Source organism: Tachypleus tridentatus, chromosome 9 (assembly GCF_004210375.1).
Source record: "Tachypleus tridentatus isolate NWPU-2018 chromosome 9, ASM421037v1, whole genome shotgun sequence".
Lineage (NCBI taxonomy): Eukaryota > Metazoa > Arthropoda > Merostomata > Xiphosura > Limulidae > Tachypleus > Tachypleus tridentatus.
Window position 1 is genome coordinate 18,910,585 of NC_134833.1, and position 18,746 is coordinate 18,929,330.

The 18,746-nt window shown below is 35.0% G+C and overlaps 1 long non-coding RNA gene across 3 annotated transcripts; it reads right to left on the reverse strand.

The window, feature by feature from the left end:
* Window positions 1-3,063: 3,063 nt before the first annotated feature.
* Window positions 3,064-18,299, reverse strand: LOC143224803 (uncharacterized). 3 transcript variants are annotated; one of them, XR_013013450.1, is made up of 3 exons: window positions 18,087-18,299; window positions 12,501-12,817; window positions 3,064-3,325 (listed from the first exon to the last, which is right to left on the reverse strand). It is a non-coding gene; the product is annotated as an uncharacterized LOC143224803 (long non-coding RNA). The 3 variants fall into 3 exon arrangements; XR_013013449.1 differs by having other exon boundaries at window positions 17,940-18,089; XR_013013451.1 differs by lacking the exon at window positions 3,064-3,325 and adding an exon at window positions 10,385-11,262 and having other exon boundaries at window positions 17,940-18,089.
* Between the last annotated feature and the right edge of the window lie 447 nt (window positions 18,300-18,746).

An 18,746-nucleotide genomic window follows, 5' to 3' on the forward strand; every position in this document is an offset into this window, starting at 1 on the left:
ACTAACTAGATATACACACACTGTATAGAAAACAGTGACGTGTATCAGTAGGTATTAATTTCCCAACTCCCGTAAGATATCAAACATACGTATGCTCTTTTTATTTGTTGTAGAATCTGCGATCATCAATACGTACGTCCTAATAGTGAAAAATTTTTGTTTGTTTTGAATTTCACACAAAGCTACAGGAGGACTATCAGCGCTAGTCGTCCCTAATTTTGCAGTGTAAGACTAGAGAGAAGGCAACTAGTTATCACCACTCACTGCCTACGAATAGTGAGATTGACCGTCACTTTATGACGCTCCCACGGCTGAAAGAGCGAGCATCTTTGGTGCGACTGGGGATTCGAACCCACGAATCTCGGAGGGCTAGAGGAGATAGCCCTCGTGTAGCTTTGCGCGATGTGCCTTTTACGGCAGTGGGCCCTCGTTCTGAATTTAACGTAATACACTCCACTGACACTAAATACAGCTCATATTTTATTTATCAAGAATTTTGTGTGGTTTAATTTTTTTCGTCCTACAAGAAGCCTGCGACAACCATAAAGTCATGCGAAGATTTTTCTTTTTTTATATGACATGAAAAAGTCTTCATCTCCTTGTAATTCATATCAAATCCCTTGTGTGTAAGTTGCTCAATATCAAATCCCTTTTTGTATATAAGTTATTCAATATAAAATCCCTCTTTTGTGTGTAACAGTTGCTCAATATCAAATCCCTTTTTGTACATAAGTTATTCAATGTCAAATCCTTTTTTGTGTAACAGTTGCTCAATATCAAATCCCTTTTTGTATATAAGTTATTCAATGTCAAATCCTTTTTGTACATAAGTTATTCAATGTCAAATCCTTTTTTGTGTCACAGTTGCTCAATATCAAATTCCTTTTTGTATATAAGTTATTCAATGTCAAATCCCTTTTCTGTGTATAAAAGTTGAGCAGTATCAAATCCCTTTTTGTGTGTAACAGTTGTTCAATATCAAATTGTTTTTGTATGTAACAGCTGCTCTATATCAAATCGCTTTTTCGTATGTAACAGTTGTTTAATTACACCCAGGATTCATCCAATGTTCAACAAACTTTCATCCATCACGGACAAGATATTTTTTACACACAGTATTCCGCAGGTTATCTGTCTCTCACTGTTGTGTCCAACTTGTGCGCTCGTGGTTTTTGAGCAGTTGATTGGGAATACTATTTGCTTTGTGTGTATTTAGGAGGCGGGTCTGGTATTACTATTTGACAGTGGTGATGCCAGTATTATATCTGGTGAGTTACATTCTCACAAGGATGTACGCATACGTCCTTATAATGTTATTCACTATAGTATATAGATGGTCATCAAAGGAATTTGTGTGCTCCGGACTGTACATTTCTTTTTTTCCTATTACACTGTTCTAATATCTTTTATCTGAAAATAGCTGTGTCACAACCTTCCAGCCACAAGTCTAACCGCGAAGACATAACACTGTTGAATGAACGTAGGGAATTCGCCAATGACTTAATGTAATGATTCTAAATACATTAATCGTAGTATCATGACTGGTATCTGCGACAACACGCCACTACTTTAACTTTTTGAATATCTTTCATATAAAGTACAGTCAACCCTTACATAGTATATTAACATTTGTTACGTGTATAATTCATAATATTTTCATAAGATGGCAGCACTTGGCATTACAACTATTCATCGGAAAATAATAAGATTAATTTACGTTACACCAGATATTTTGTCACTTACCAATCATATCAAACACCCACCATCAATGAAGAATATTTGTGAGTGCATCTTAAAAAAATTAGTGGTTGTTCAGGCAATAAGTAAAGAATATTTAAACCTAAAACATGTATTTCGATCTTTGTGCCTCTTATATGTATGCAATATATGGCGAAGAATCCTTTTAGTAATTAATATCAATACCATTTGCTGATTCTTTTACTTGTGTTATCTAATTCTTTAAACTTACAAACTAATAATAATAATTTATAATTAGCTTCAACAAATGGGCTTTTGGAAATGTTCTTAATGTGTATAACGGAAAGCTTTATGTATTTAATATTAATTATTACACTGAACATATTTTATTAATTATATTTTTATTTTTGGAGCATGAGCTCATAGTAGAGAGATGACAACACGTCCCATGGAACGTTTTCATATTTTCGTCTCCCGTAATACCTTCAATTGCTGAATTTGTTCCTGTAAGTCTGTACACGAATACTAGAAAATTGTTTCATAACCGCGTTCGTCCTCACAAATATATTTTTTTTTCTGTTCTAGTGTTGATCAAACAGATTGATAAGTGAGCCAGACTGTGGGTCAAGCGTCACAACAATTAGGATTTGAAATGCCTTTTTCCTTACCCTAACGTATACTCCATGGCCGTCTTATCAACATATTGTAAATGTAAAATCATGTCAAGAATTAGGAATTACTAATATAACTTTAAGTATAGGACAAAATAACATCTTCTGTAGAGCTTTTATAAATATATATCTAAATGTTGTTTTTAGTACAAAGTTATTCAATGCGATATTTGCCCTCTGTCCACCATGGGAATCGAGCCCTGGATTTTTGCGTTGTAAATCAGTAAACTTATATTTATATTTAAATATATTTAAATTATATTATATTTAAATGGCTTAGAATATTGAGAAAATTATTACAATGAAGCAAATCATTTCTTTATAATTTCCTGTCACTTATCTATCATTTATGTTATCTTAATTAGATTAAAAAATAAATTCAAAAATAATTCACTGGTTTTGATTATGTTGAGTAATCGGTGCTTTTCATGAACTTATATGTTGTTCGACACCGAGGAGAAATTAAATTAAAGCTCGGTCCAGGATATATCAGAGACCTTCAACAGGTTTTTTTTTTTAGATGGTCCTGGCACCTCAAGTTGATTCATATTCCCAGTCTTTCAATGCCACTAAGTATAAGAGCTAACCAATATTGGAAGTTTCAAATTCCGGATCTGATCATCTTTATTAACAGTGGGACATTTATGCATCTAACTATCAAAACTATCTGGTTAAAAAATATATCACTAAACAATGTCATTTCATAAAATTTAATAATATATTCAACACATGATAGGCCGTTACTCATTTTTAAACACTACTATTCAGTTTATAGAAAACCGTCATCGCCATCAACTCTTGGGTTACACTTTTACCATCAAATAGTGGTATTTATCATCATTATAACGCTCCCAACCGGCTGAAAGGGTAAGCATGTAAGGTATGACGGGAATTCGAACCCACGACCTTCAGAGTACGAGCCAAGTGCACCTGACCACGCCATTATTTACACTTTTCTGCAAAGTAGAGAAAAATTATGCAACAATAAAAATGAAATCGCTAAAGAAGAAAGAAATTAATAAAGTTTTACGTGAAAATTAATATTCTATTAAACACGAAACGTAATACGAGAATTTTATTCCAGAAAAAAAGGAAAGACTTTATCCCAAAAACAAACGACAATTCAGTAAGACATTTCGGGGATTGTCCTGTACGTAAGTAAAAATAACTCACAATTTATTTCTAAAGATTTTATGAACATACTATAGTAACAGTTTTACTGAATTCCTTATTCACTCATACTTCAAATATCCTGGTTTTGTGTATATAATGTAAAAAGTAGTCTTCTATGATTAATAATGTGTTATATATCAATAGGCCTAACATTTGCGTGCCAAACAATACGTAAGTTGCAGATTTTGCTTTCCGGACACAGAATCAGAGGCTGTTGTTGTTTGTTGAATTTCGAGGACTATCCATGCTGGCCGTTCTTAATATATATAAATGGAAGGCAATCAGTTAATACCGCAACATGCGGACATCTCTAATCGGAGGATTTAACCTTTGATCTTATAATGCACGATATATGTAGTTTTTTCGCGTAATCCAAGGCTCGCGGGTTCGAATCCCCGTCGCACCAAACATGCTCGCCCCTTTTAGCTGTGGGGGTGTTATGATGTTACGATCAATCCTACTATTCGTTAGTAAAAGAGTAGTCCAAGAGTTGGTGGTGGGTGGCAATAACTAGCTACCTTCCCTCTAGTCCTACACTGCTAAATTAGGGACGGCTAGCACAGATAGCCCTCGAGTAGCTGTGTGCGAAATTCCAAAACAAATAAACAATAAATCGTAACGACTCGTTCCTCAGTACATTTAATGATAAACTTCTGACTAAAACTTAAAACGATATATCGAGAGAAAAGAAGATTTTTTTCGTAAAATAACCAAATAAATTAGTTTTTTTTTAATTCATGAAATGTGCTTGAGTTTGAAAGAACACGATTTGTTTTTGGAACCTTTCTGTAATTGTTTCCATAACTACAATTTTGTTTCTTTTTAATACGAAGAGTTACGCACAACACAGTGTTTCGTTGACATATTTCTCAGATAAAAATTGATACTAAGTAAAACTTAAGTATTATTATTGTTTGTTTTTTAATTTCGCGCAAAGTTACACAACGGCTATCTCCACTAGCCGTCCCTAATTTAGCAGTGTAATACTAAAGAGAAAGCAGCTAGTCATCACCACCCACCGCCAACTCTTGTACCAACAAATAATGGGATTGACCGTCATATTATAACACCTCCACGGTTGGAAGGACCAGCCTGTTTGGTGTGACGGGAATTTGAACCCGCAACCCTCGGATTGCTAATCGAATATCTTACCACCAGGCTGCTATTTTCAGTTATTCGTTAAAAATAAAATGTGATGTGAATAAGTTTTAGCCTTGTATGTTCATTTTACTAAAGAAAAAATAAGGTACAAAAGTTCGTTAATAATAATTTATTCAAACAATATTCGAATTAACACAAATTATTTATTTGCTGTTTGGTTTGAATTTCGCCCCAAGCTACACGAGGGCTATCTGGGCTAGCCGTCCCTAATTTAGCAGTGTAAGACTAGAGGGAAGGCAGCTTGTCATTACCACCCATCGCCAACTCTTGGGCTACCCTTTTACCAATGAATTGTGGGATTAACCGTCACATTATAATGCCCTCATGGCAGAAATGGAGAATATTTGGTGTGACGGAGGTTCGAACCCGCGACTCTCAGATTACGAGTCGAACGTCTTGACCATACTAGGACCCTTATTCTTGAACAGTTATTGTAATTTCCTTATTCATTAAAACGCTACTTCATATTGGATCCGAGATTCTATGGTTCACGTCCTGTTCCCACTAAAAACAAATATTTCGGTCCGCAGTTTGGAGGCGACAGTGAATTGAGTGACGGTCAAATAATTCTATTCCATTACGATAACCCATGAGTTGGCGGTGGATGGTGTTGACTAGCTTTCTTCTTTTTAGTATATCACTTCAAAATTAGAGAAAGTTAGCGTAAATAGCCCTTGTGAGCTTTGATTTGTTTTTTGAATTTCGCGCAAAGCTACACAAGGGTTATCTGCGTTAGTCGTCCCTAATTTAGCATTGTGAGACTAGAGTGAAGGCAGCTAGTCATCACCGCCAACTCTTGGGCTACTCTTTTACCAACGAATAGTGGGATTGACCGTATAACGCCCCCACGGCTGAAAGGGCGAGCACTTTTAGTGTAACGGGGATTTGAATCCGCGATCCTCAGAATACAAGTCGAGCTCCCCAACCACCTGGCCATCACGGGCCAAATCATAATTTAGAAAAGAACTGTAGAACAATTAATTCGCCCAATTGCACAACGGTATGTGTGCAGAGTTACAACGCTAAAATGCGGGTTTGAATACCAGTGGTGGGCAGAGAACAGATAGCCCATTGTGTAGCTTTGTGTTTAATTACAAACAAACAAGTTAACGTGAAAACATTTAAGTTATATTATCTATATTTCAGGAAGAAAAACGTTATAATGCTAGTCCCTAGAGAGCGTAAAACGCGCCATCTATTATTAATCTCTTGCTTCAAAACCTGTTTAAAACAACTCGTGGAAAAATCTTTTATTCAGATGTTTCTATTGAACAATACTGTAGCTGTGTTTAATTGTTTATTACAACGGCAACTAAGAGAATTCCAAAATAATCTACATCTGACGTCACAAAAATATATCTTTGAAATTTTATTGTATTACAACCTACAGCTGTACAATTTCTTATGAAAATATTTTACTTGTGAAGCGTTGCATCTTTTAAATATCAGATATTTTTAAACCGCTTCTATATTTCTAATTTACATTCCTCTAGATCAGGGGTGTGCAACAGGCGGCCCGCGGGCCACAACCCGGCCCGCCAAGCCATTTAGTGTGGCCCTAGTTGTTGTAATCTAACCATGTGGCCTGATCTGTAATCCAACGCAAATGGAATATTTTTAAAAGCATCGATCCTACGGGATTCCCAGGCTTCGACTCGACAAACTTTTAAAATTATCTTTGCTAGAGAGGAGCAGGCCGAATTCGATTGGTCGGCCTCCTTAGGGCATGAATAGGTGACGTGCACTAGCACTATTGTCTACGACTCAACGTCATGTCCTGAACCTCGCCTTCGCCCGCTGGCGACAATTTTCCCTAACCTCTGCTGTCCGTCATTCATTATTGGTGAAAATTTTATTACCTTTTACAGTTACTACAAGAGATTGAAGGTAAATTGATTATTATTTAGCATATTGTTGTGACTTTACTGAATTTATTAAAATTTTTGCTTTCAGATGCATCTGATTCTATGTACAGTGTGACCTCGTTATTCGCGGGGGTTACGTTCTTTACCCTCCCGCGAATAGCGAAAAACCGCGAATATTGGACGCAGTTTTAAAACGTATATGTATGCGATTATATACTATATGAAATGCTTCCCAAACACTAATGATACTTATACTCATTGATGCAGTAATAATGTAGCAATATTGCATACTGTTATGTATTTCACTAAATTGTACCGTGCGTTACCGGGCTGTGCTTTGCCGTTTGCGTTGTTGGGGAAGCTGAGGCAGTCAGCCAATAGCACTCAATCTTGTTTGGTGAAGACGACAATTGATAAAACGGCTTGATTGAGTAAATACAACAGAAATCTCCTCGAAAAGCCCTTTCAGTCTCTGTGACCTACAAAACGCAGTTCGCGCATAACCCGCGAATATGCGGGGCCGCGAATGGCGAACCGCGAATAGGCGAGGTCACACTGTATTTTGCTATTCTCAATTAATTTAAGTACCGGAAGGCTATGATCGGGATGCCAATTTAGAAACATGTGTTTCTGTCCATAAGAGGTTCCATGTGTAAATAAATTCTATGTTTTTTTCTACTTTGCTATTTTCGTGAGAATAATTTTTGTTTTGATTTCAGGGCTAGTAAAATGTCAGCAGTTAAGAAACGAAAAATTGATGATGAGGGAAGGTTATTCAACAGTGAATGGTGCACAAAATATCTTGTTGTCCCACATAATCAAGGTGTTGTCTGCCTCGTCTGTCAAACTACAATTGCAGTCATGAAAGAGTACAATATTAAGCGACATTACGCAACTAAGCACTCCTCCCAGTTTGATGAAATTGTTGGTCAGGCACGAAAGGACAAAATTGAACATTTAAAACATCCATTGAAAAGCAACAAGGTGTTTTACCACTTTCAAGTAAAATTCAGAACTGGTGACAAAACTGAGTTTTAAGCTTTGTGAATGTATGGCAGAAAAGGGAAAGCCTTTCAGTGATGGAGAATTTATTAAAAATTGTTTAACAATATTCACAGAATATGCATGTCCAGAGAAAAAATATTTGGTGGAGCAAACTAGCCTTTCCCTTTACTGTCTCACGCAGGACAAAAGATCTTTCAGAGGACATCAAAGAAACTTTGAAAGAGAGATTGAATTCGTGTGAAGCTTTCAGTCTGGCTTTGGATGAAAGCACTGATATCAATGACACATCCCAACTTGTCATTTTCATCAGAGCTGTTGCTGCAGGCTTTGATGTTTTCGAAGAGTTTTTAGATATGGCAAGCCTTTCCTCCACAACCACAGGACAGGATATTTGTGAACAAGTGCTTAAGGTTGTAGAAAAGTTTGAACTGAATCCTTATAAATTATGTGGTGTTACAACAGATGGTGCTCCTTCCATGACAGGTAGGACAAATGGATTCACCAAGAAATTTCTAACTGCAATTGGAGCACAAGACGTAGTTGTAAGTCATTGCATTATTCACCAAGAGAGCTTGTGCACCAAAGTTCTGGATTTTGCAGAAGTCATGAAAATGTCGTCCAATGCGTAAATTATATTCGAACACGAGGATTAAATCATCGACAATTTAAAACTTTTTAGATGAGCTGGACAGTGAGTATTCAGATGTTTTGTACTTCTCTGCTGTACGTTGGCTTAGTAGAGCTGCTACTTTGAAGAGATTCTGGAATCTGCGAGAGGAGATTAAGTTCTTCATGGAGAGCAAACGTCAGAATGTGGACTTCTTGAGCAATGAGAACTGGCTGAATGACTTAGCATTCCTCACAGACATTACACAGCATCTGTCTGATTTAAACTTAAAACTACAAGGGAAAAGTCAACTTGTGAATAAGTTGTTTGAGCATATTTGTGCTTTTGAGAAGAAATTGGAACTTTTCCAGGTTCAGTTGAGAAGAGCCATATTGACCCATTTTACATGTCTTGCAACCAGGAAACTGGAATTTCCTAATCTGGATTGCACCAAATATGGAACCAGTGTACAAAAGCTGCGTGATGAGTTTGCAAACAGATTTCCAGATTTCAGACAAACTGAAATTAGATTGAAATTGTTCGCTCAACCTTTTGATTTGGCAGTGGAAGACAGTCCTGATGATTGCCAAATGGAACTCATTGAACTGCAGGCTGACATGGACACTAAAAGGAAATTCTCTGAAAACAGTTTGCTAGACTTTTACAAACTCTGTGTACGTGAAAAGTTTCCCAATTTGTCCCGTCATGCACAAAGAATTGCCTCCCCTTTTGGTAGCACCTACTGCTGTGAGCAATTTTTCTCCAAAATGAAGCTCATCAAAACCAAATGTAGAAGTCAGCTGACTGATGAACATTTGACCAGTCAGTTAAGAGTGACAACCACTTCTGTCAAAGCTGATATTGACAAGCTCTGCAAGGACTCTAAATTTCAAGTGTCGCACTAAAATGATCACTCATGCAAAAATATAAAATATTATTGCTTGCATTTTGAGAATTTTTTTTAATTTATTGTGCATGTACACGAATAAGCTTGTTTTTTAAGTGGCCCCGCTTGATTGAAGTTGGTTATATGGCCCACCGACGAAAAATGTTGCACACCCCTGCTCTAGATGTAAAGGCATGTGTTTGGAATACGACTTGTAAGGTTCCAACCCAAATGCCACAGAAAAACTCTGAGTGCCTTATTATTTTACACTTAATTTTAATAATAAATCTTATTGGGCATTTGGTTTTGCATTATCAAATGCAAAAGTTAAAATTCCCGAATAATCCTAAAGGTAACTTTATAAATAATAACAGAACGTAACTAAAACTCACTCTGAAGAATTTCATTATTTAATAAATAAACCAAAACGGTAGCTATAACGAATACAAAAACATAAAAAACACTGGGTTTTGGCAACAGTTCTAGAGTTTACCTGTAAATAATATATTAATCGTCTTTACCAAGACAAAAAAGTAGACATCATGGAGAATTTATGAAGGGAGACTACACACATAGATATACAGCACTGTGCAAAAATGCTGGGGCAAAGTTAAAAATCAGATTTCAGAATAGTTTCAAACAACAAAGGAAGGTAAATCACAGGTGAAACAATGTAAGGTAAATCACTAGTGTAACGATGTAAGGTAAAACACTAGTGTAACAATGTAAGGTAAAACACTAGTGTAACAATGTAAGGTAAATCACTTGTGAAACAATGTAAGGTAAATCACAGGTGAAACAATAATGTAAGGTAAATCACTAGTGAAACAATGTAAGGTAAATCACAGGTGAAACAATAATGTAAGGTAAATCACAGGTGAACCAATGTATGGTTAATCACGGGTGAGCCAATGTACGGTAAATCAGTAGTGAAACGATGTAAGGTAAATCACAGGTGAAACAATGTAAGGTAAGTCACTAGTGTAACAATGTAAGGTAAATCACCAGTGAAACAATGTAAGGTAAATCACTAGTGAAACAATGTAAGGTAAATCACTAGTGAAACAATGTAAGGTAAATCACAGGTGAAACAATGTAAGGTAAATCACTAGTGAAACAATGTAAGGTAAATCACTAGTAAAACAATGTAAGGTAAATCACAGGTGAAACAATGTAAGGTAAATCACAGGTGAAACATCAAACATATATCAATCTTCATATTTAGTAGAACAGAAACTCAGTGGAAATGCCTGAGTTCAGTAAACAGTTAATATTTTATGGTCATTTTTTCATTAATAACTACAAACAGTCTTTCAGGTATTGTTACAACATGTTTAATACAAGTGTTCTTTGGGATTTTACTCCAAAAGTCTCTAATACATTCACATAAGGTTTCTTTGACAGTAGCTTCTGACTTGTCTAGCTTCTGATCTATCAAATCCCAGATCTGCTTAATGGGGTTGAGATGCGAACCATTACATCATTTAGCTTCTTTCATAAGTAATTTCTCCATATGTTGGATGAGTGTTTGAGGTCATTATCTTCTAGACAGTAGAATTCTTTACCAATAATACACAAACCACTGGGTATACCACGATGGATCAGTATTTTATGGTACTTGTGCTGGTCCACTATTCCATCTATTTTACAAATATCTCCTGTTGCATTAGTATAAAAACATTCCCAAACCATCACATTGGCTCTCCCATGCTTCATGGTAAGTAAAATGCATTGAGGTAAGTATTTTTCACCTTTCTTTCACCAGGCGTACAACCTACACTTTGAATCAAATACTTTAAACTTGAACTCATCCAGCCATAAGACCATTAAACAATCAACAACAATCCAGTTTCTGCACTTTTTAGCAACTTTGAGTCTTCTTAATACTGTCGATCTGGACACTTTTCTGTCACTTGGTGTATGGTTATTTATCTGATGCTCAGTGACAGTCTTCCTTCTGTCCTGAAGGCCACATAAACAAAGATACTTAACATCAGTATCACTGAGTTTAGGTGTTCTGTCTCTTCTTTTCTTACTTTCATATTTACCTATTTCTGTCTCATGGTCTCTGATGTACTTGACAATGTTTGAGGAGTATTTCAAGTCTGCAACTGCTGGTCGGAGAGTCCAGCCAGCATCACGTAAAGGTTTTATGCTAGCTTTCTTATCTACTGACAATTCTATACACTTTTAGGGCTGTGGCAGAACAATAAAACGTAATATATAGAGTTAAACACTGTTTTCATCAAGGTTTATTTATGGAGTACTATTACACTGATTTTTTCTAACATATATCAATACCATATGCTAGCTCCTTGTTATCTTATTTCTGTATAGTTAATACACTGCATGTGGTTCCATGAGAGTTATTTCACACCCTACATTTGATCAATATGATCATTCAACCTGAATGTCATGTCCTTGGTACAAGTATATGAGAATTTTAATGGTTAATAGATACTTTCACTCTGACTCATTCAGTTATCAACAAAAGTGAAAAAGATAATAACATTTTCTTGTGGCATTAGGTGTAATATTTATGAGCATAACAAATCAACCTGTATTGTCTATGCTGTTTGGAGTGTAGCTCTTGAAATCAGTGACCACATATGGCAAAGGTATCAGAAAAGCCACAGAATTTCATGAAAAATGTCAAGTGTCATCATAAGAGGGCAGTTTAGAATTTTTCCTGTGAATAATATTACAATTTTGTTCACAAAAAGAAACTGCCAAAAATAACTCAAATATTCAATGATACAAACACCATACATTATCTAATTCAAATATTCAGTTAAGACTAAATTTAGTGTCTTGCTATAACAAACCAAAGCATGTGTCAAGTTTGTACTATAGTTTTAAATACATGTAGGCCTATCTTTACAGATATCTTCTATGCAGCTGCCTTTCTTTTATGAGTGAGTTATTTACTAAAAGTGATCGATAATTTTCTGAATGGTTTGTTTGTAATTAATCACAAAGCTACACAATGGGCTATCTGTGCTCTGCCTCTAACAAGTATCAAAACTCAGATTCTAGCATTGCAAGAAAGTCTGCACATACACCACTGTGCCACTGGGGGACCTTTTGGATGGTAGCTTTTGTTCTTTATTACATTATTTAATAAGACATTTATTTTAAACAAAATGTAATTTAAAATCTAAATTAACATTAATTCTGTAAAAATGTATGTGGTGTGATTGAGCTGAGCTCTGGCTTACTGAATACTTTAGTATTGGACAGAAGAGTGATACATATTACTTTATATTACTATAGTCTGACATATCTTACCAACTATTCATATGTAGTAAACAGAAAAGTTGAGTTTTACATTATTTCAAGAATATAAAGAATACCAATGTTGAAAAGAAAATTATTAGGGCTAATTCAATATATTTTACTAAAATTAAATAACATATATTTCTTTCTTATTTTACCTTTCCTGGACAAGAAGTTGAATGTCCTTCAAAATGTACATGAAAAGGTTATGTCCAAGTTGCCACTGGTTTCATGCATTCACCAAAAACATTTAATCAGAACAAAAAGCTAATGCAAGTCTTTCACTTTTCAACATGGTAAAGACACTTGCCTTTTCCCTTCCTCATGTATTAAGTGCATTTTCTAAGCTGAGCATTCAAGCATAGCAACAGTCTTGTCCCCCACTGGTACAGCAGTAAGTCTTTAGATTTACAATGCTAAAATCAGGGGTTCGATTCCTCTCTGTGGACTCAGCATGTAGCCCAATGTGGCTTTTCTATAAGAAAAAACACAAACACAAACAATAGTCTTCCATTATTTTTAATATTGTCAATTTTCCTCTTCTTTGACAAAATGCTGCTAACATTAAAACTTGAAATAACATGTATGTAAAATTTAACAAGATTTAGTCTTTAACAATCTATGTTATTTACTGAATCAATGATTTTCTTAAAAATAAATACTATTTAAAGATAAACAGCATTCTCTCAGCTGATTTCTGAAGAAAGGTAAAAATCCAATAACTGCTCTGATAAAAAGAAAAATGCATTGCTTGTACTTCTTGTCTAATCTTAAAATATAAAACAAATATCTATTTATATTATCCATTTGCTTACGAGTATGTTTATCATGTTTTTTGTAATCATTTTAAAACATTCAAACATTTTATGAAGATGAACCATTCGGTAAAGGTGTGCCTCTCACTACATGACCTCATAAAACACCAACTTGGATTATCCTAATTAGGTCATCTAGTAATTGCACTACACCAGGAAGGAACTATAGATATTATTACCTGTTTCAGTTAATTATATTTATAAATACATTATAAAATTATATCATACATCTTCAGTCAAACTAGTGAGTGATCCAAATTACACTTACAATAATTCATGATTACTTGCCAACTTAAAAATTGTTAAAAATTAAACCATAAATCCTCATTTGTTAGTATTTCAATACAGCTAGAAATAACCAAGAATTTAATGTGACCAATAAAGTTTACTAATTATGCTTTCACCAATCTGATTGATGTAAAGAAGGAAAGTCAAACACTAAAGCACTAACTCCTAATGTAAACCACCAAGAACAAAAATCCACTTTGATTGGATTTCATTCACATTTTTTTGCTTTATCTCATGCAGTCATTCTTCAATCCAATTAACAAGACCCTCCCAGCCTTCGCTAATGTGACTTTTCTGTGTTAATCTTGTGACATCTTATTAAAAACTTTGGTAAACCAATGATGGTTGTCTTTTATAACATCTTTCACTAATGATTTTGTAAAACTTTTTTATCACTCACTCTAGAAATTTTCTCATTACAGATGTAAGATTAATGGTCTATAAATTCAAGGATAACAATTATCACCCCTTTAAAAATAAGAGTAATTTTAGCAAATCCCCAATCCCCAGGCACTTGCCTACTGTCTGTTGACCTAACCATAGTTATAGACATTTTCATCCAAATCTGATGCAAAATATTTTAGGTCCTTACTCATACCCATCCTCTGTACCATAAAGAAAACATTATTAATTTGAACTCCTTCCTATAGAGTGCACTACTGGATGTGACTGAAGTGACCCCAGTGGTTGTAAGAGTTAGTGTGTTAGAATAAAACAACAGAAATGCAAACTTGTGCATGCATCTGTAGAGATGTGAAGGAGTATCTTTAGTTGAGATTTGATGATTTGGAAGATGGAGATGAACGACCTTTTGTTATCTTACTTATTCTTATGTTTCTTCTAAGCTACTGAAGCTGTTATATTATGATAAAACTATTCTTATCTATTAATTCTCATGTTTAAATACATTTGGCTGATGTTATTTTTGAAATACTTGACTTTAGGATATAAATACATGACAAAAGTGTTGAAGAAAGATGTTGATGTGCTATCACAAGTCTTTAAGATAGAAGTAATTTTGTTTTGGCAACAACTTGTATCATGTTAGAAGGTTTCATGGAACATATTATACTTATTCTTGAAAAGAATTATTTCCAATTCTTCATACAAGGTTGCCAGTAAGGGGAAGGAATGGGGATAGAAGTACCCCAAAATATGCCATAACTTTAGCCCTACACCCAATGAACTGTGCTTGCTGTTAAAATTGGTCCACTCTTATGTGTCCACAAGACATAGGATATAATATTTTCTTTCTTTTCTTTTTTTGCTTAGCTCACCTTATCAGGAAGAGTCTGCTATTGCCTGCAAAACCTTGTCATCTTGTGCATGTGAGAGTAGAAAATAAGTTTCAAAAATGTCCCATGATGGTTCAATAAGAATAAGCTTGGACAGACCAAACCTATTGGTCTGCAGCAAATTTAAAACTTATAAAGGTGTAGTGTCAACAACCCATGAAGACATCATCACTTGTAGGGTCAGTTATATCATGAGATGAATCTCTTTTACAAAGACATTTTTAAGAGTGACTGCTCCTATACTGCTTTTCAGTGCAAATATGAGATCAAGTCCACACCAAGTGATGTCAACCCCATACTGGAACTGTCTACAACTTGAAACAAGTAGAATCAAACACACCAAAGCATATATTTACCAGGCTGCTCTCACATACTGATACACACATGTCCATTTGATGAGAAAAGGATTAATGTTGGCTGATATGGCCAGAGTCAACATTTTCCTTTACCTGTTAATGTATTTCAAATAGATACCTAACTATCCACTGTACAAACAACTAATACTTCATGCCATTGCCAAAAAATTATTTGCACATGCACCGAGCCTTAATAATGTACACATGTAAGTCTGCAATGCAATCAGATTTAGACTATACCCCTTTGTGTGCAGTACATTCCTAGAGCTCTTTGTATTTACCAAAAACTGATCTTTGACATGGCAAAGGAATCACACTGGAAATGCAAAGAGACAGTAGATGGTTCTGTGGAAAGTACCTTTTCTGGTAAGGATAATGTTAACTTCAGAATACATAACTTACCTCTACATAGCTAACATCAAATGGTAGATGAATCAGTGTAACAAAATAAATTAAAAGAAATGAGACTCTTTCTGAAAATATATTGAAAGAAAAGAAACAGAAAACTTGAGAAGTGTGTCTTCCACTATGGGGAAGGGGGTTTAGTGAGAGTATTACTTGGTAAAAGATTGTCTCCATTTAAAGCAGGGATTAATAATTTTCACCCAACATAAGGTTCTTTCAAATAAACTTCCTGCATGTTACAAATGTGGGTTGAATGTGAAGGCTGCTTAGCTATCCTTTATATCTCCAGGAATAAGCACATAATGTATGTTAAGTGTGGCATGATGTGCTTACAATATGCAGATGGAGGTATGATTCACCCAAGACCATGAGACCAAAAATGCAGGAAGCATCTATGGTAAAAACACCAAGGACACATCCTTCCACAATCAAGAAGAAGAAAATATGCATTGAGAGATATAACAATAATTAGAAAACTAAAAGTTCAAATGAAGGATTCATAATAGTTCTTAGGACTCAGAAGAGGTTCAACCAAAAGAACTGAACAAGGAAGACAAAAGAGTAGAAATGCCTTGAAAGTGATCATATAAGCTGGTGGAAGGAAAAGGCCAGGGAGAAAAGAGATGATAGGTAGTCAACAAAGGCCCTCACTAAGGGGTAATCCTAGAAACAGATATAAGAATGGCTTACAAACTGTTTTTCACTGATGACACCTTAATTTATTTACCTTGATATGCACAATACCCCTGTTGCCAAATGTAATTTTCTGTGTGTTTTTTCTTTTAATTTTCTTAATAGTAATTTATTTGACAAAACTCTTGTGAAAACTTGCTGTGAAACACAGCTTGGAAACCACTGGGACAGAACATTCATGAATAGCCAGATAAAAATGAAGTGAGATGAAGAAGACCTTAACAAGAAAGATTAACCAGTGGATTAACATGCATTGATGGTCAACAAAAGTATCAAGAAAAGTGACTTCTCTACAAGAAAAATGTGACTGTCTTGCGATGAACCAGAAAAAAGTCACATGTTAAGCTAAAAGTGTGGAATGTCATGGTGAAAGTTAGACATTCAAGGCTAGTGTAAAATTAATTTCCAAGATGGAAGAGGTCCAGAACTGCCAAGAGACAAAGATGCATAACCCACAACTGAACTGACCAAGCAGGACAAGAAAAAAAACAGTAAGAGGGGCTTTGAATTAAAGAAACTACTCTGAGAAGAAGCTCAAGAGAGTTTGTTTGTTTTGAATTTTGTGCAAAGCTACACGAGGGCTATCTGTCCCAGAATTAGTAGCTTAATACTAGAGAAATGGCAGCTAGTCATCACCGCCAACTCTTGGGCTACTCTTTTATCAACGAATAGTGGGATTGACTGTCACATAATAATGCCCCAACAGCTAAAAGGGCGAGCATGTTTGCTGTGATGGGGATTCGAACCTGCAACCCTCATATTATGAGTCTAATGCTTTAACCCACTAGCAGACCCTAACTTAATGTAAGACTAGAGGGAAGGTAGCTAGTTATCACCACCCATCGACAACCCCCCCCCCAACTGAAAGGGCAAGCATGTTTGGTGAGATAGGGATTTGAACTCATGGTTCTCAGAATACAAGTCGAATACCTTAACCCACCTAGCCATGCTGGGCCTAGTTCAAGAGGGTCATAAGCAAACAGAAAGAGGATAAGTAGCCCTGACTGGAAAGGACAACCACTAGGGCCATTATATCTGGGATTTGTCACCAAGAAAAGAAGAAGTTGGTGCAGAGGGGGTTCTCAAATGCATCAGTAAAATGCCTCCCAAAACATAAACAATCCATAGAACATTAGAAGAAATAAAGAATATACCACAAGCCTAGCGTTAGTAAATCCTTCACAAACTGACAAAGATGGATATCTGCAGCTGATCTGATGGTTGGCCCTTATTTATAAAAATCTTAAACATTTGGGAATGAAAATGTTCAACATACAGCCATTCCTTTTACAATGGGTTACAGTATCCACTGAAACTCGTGTTGTTTTTTCAGATACACATATGTATGTAACTTTATATCAACATATAGTAACAAAAATAATATTACTGACGGGTTTTTTTCGTCCCTTACAATGCACTTTTTTTACACATTATTTTCAACGTACTTAGTATAATTATTCCTAGTGACAGCTTAAGCCTAAGTTAAAATTGATCCAGTATTCTAGAACTAGGCTTAAACATTGACAACTCTATATCTGTAGCTTTATGTGCAGTTCAAATATAGTTTACCAAGTAAAGGTAAATTCCAGTAATAAAAATAATACGGACAAACAAAAGTGAAACACAGCTTTAATAAAATCATTGTCATCTTGACCATTAATTGCATAGTATCATACCATTAATCCTTTACCTACATGGGCTTAGCTCTGATTTTAAAACAACACACATAAAAATAATAAAATTACATTTTATGAACTTGTTCCAGTTCATACAACACTATTTGTTTTCATACTATTTAATTATACAAACAGCATCTAAACTGCCACTGTTCGTCCTATCTCAGTCAGCCAAGTAAAAACTGGATGCAGCAGTGTAGTTGATATAATATTTACCATACATTTTCCTTTGCTTTCTGTCATAACACTTGGAGATCGCAACTTACGCCTTATCACTATATCATAATTACTAAATTAGCACATTTATTTTCAGAAGTTTTAGTAAAAAAACAGTCTGTAATACAAATGGAATATTCCAAGCACAGTAAAAAAAATGTTCAATGAAATGCTGCTGCTAACATCTTTCAGCTGAATACATTTTAAGTTTGTGATCATGTCAGATATTAAGTTATGTTATTTATGATAAATAACATAAATTGATTATAAACAACGCACTGACAACTGTTATAATTGGAGTCCAGTCAAACTGGATTAATGCATGATTTGGCTACCTTATGGTTCAGTGTTAAGATATTTGTTGTCATTTGTTTTCAAATACACATCACAAAGTGTATTTTATTGAAGTATTTCTTTGTGGACGCACTTATCAATGAAAATAACTTGCTTTTCTGTTTCAACACTCACAATATTCCCCCTAAGGAAACACTAATAATTTTTTAAAGTTTTTTTTTTATATTTGAAACTTATCTTTTTTATCTGAAAAAAATCAATTGTTTTAATTATCGCTCACCTAAAAATACTGCCTAATTATAGAACTATTACCGAGTTATGATTGGCGATGATCGGTGCGGTATTTCCAGACGTTCGAATTTTGGA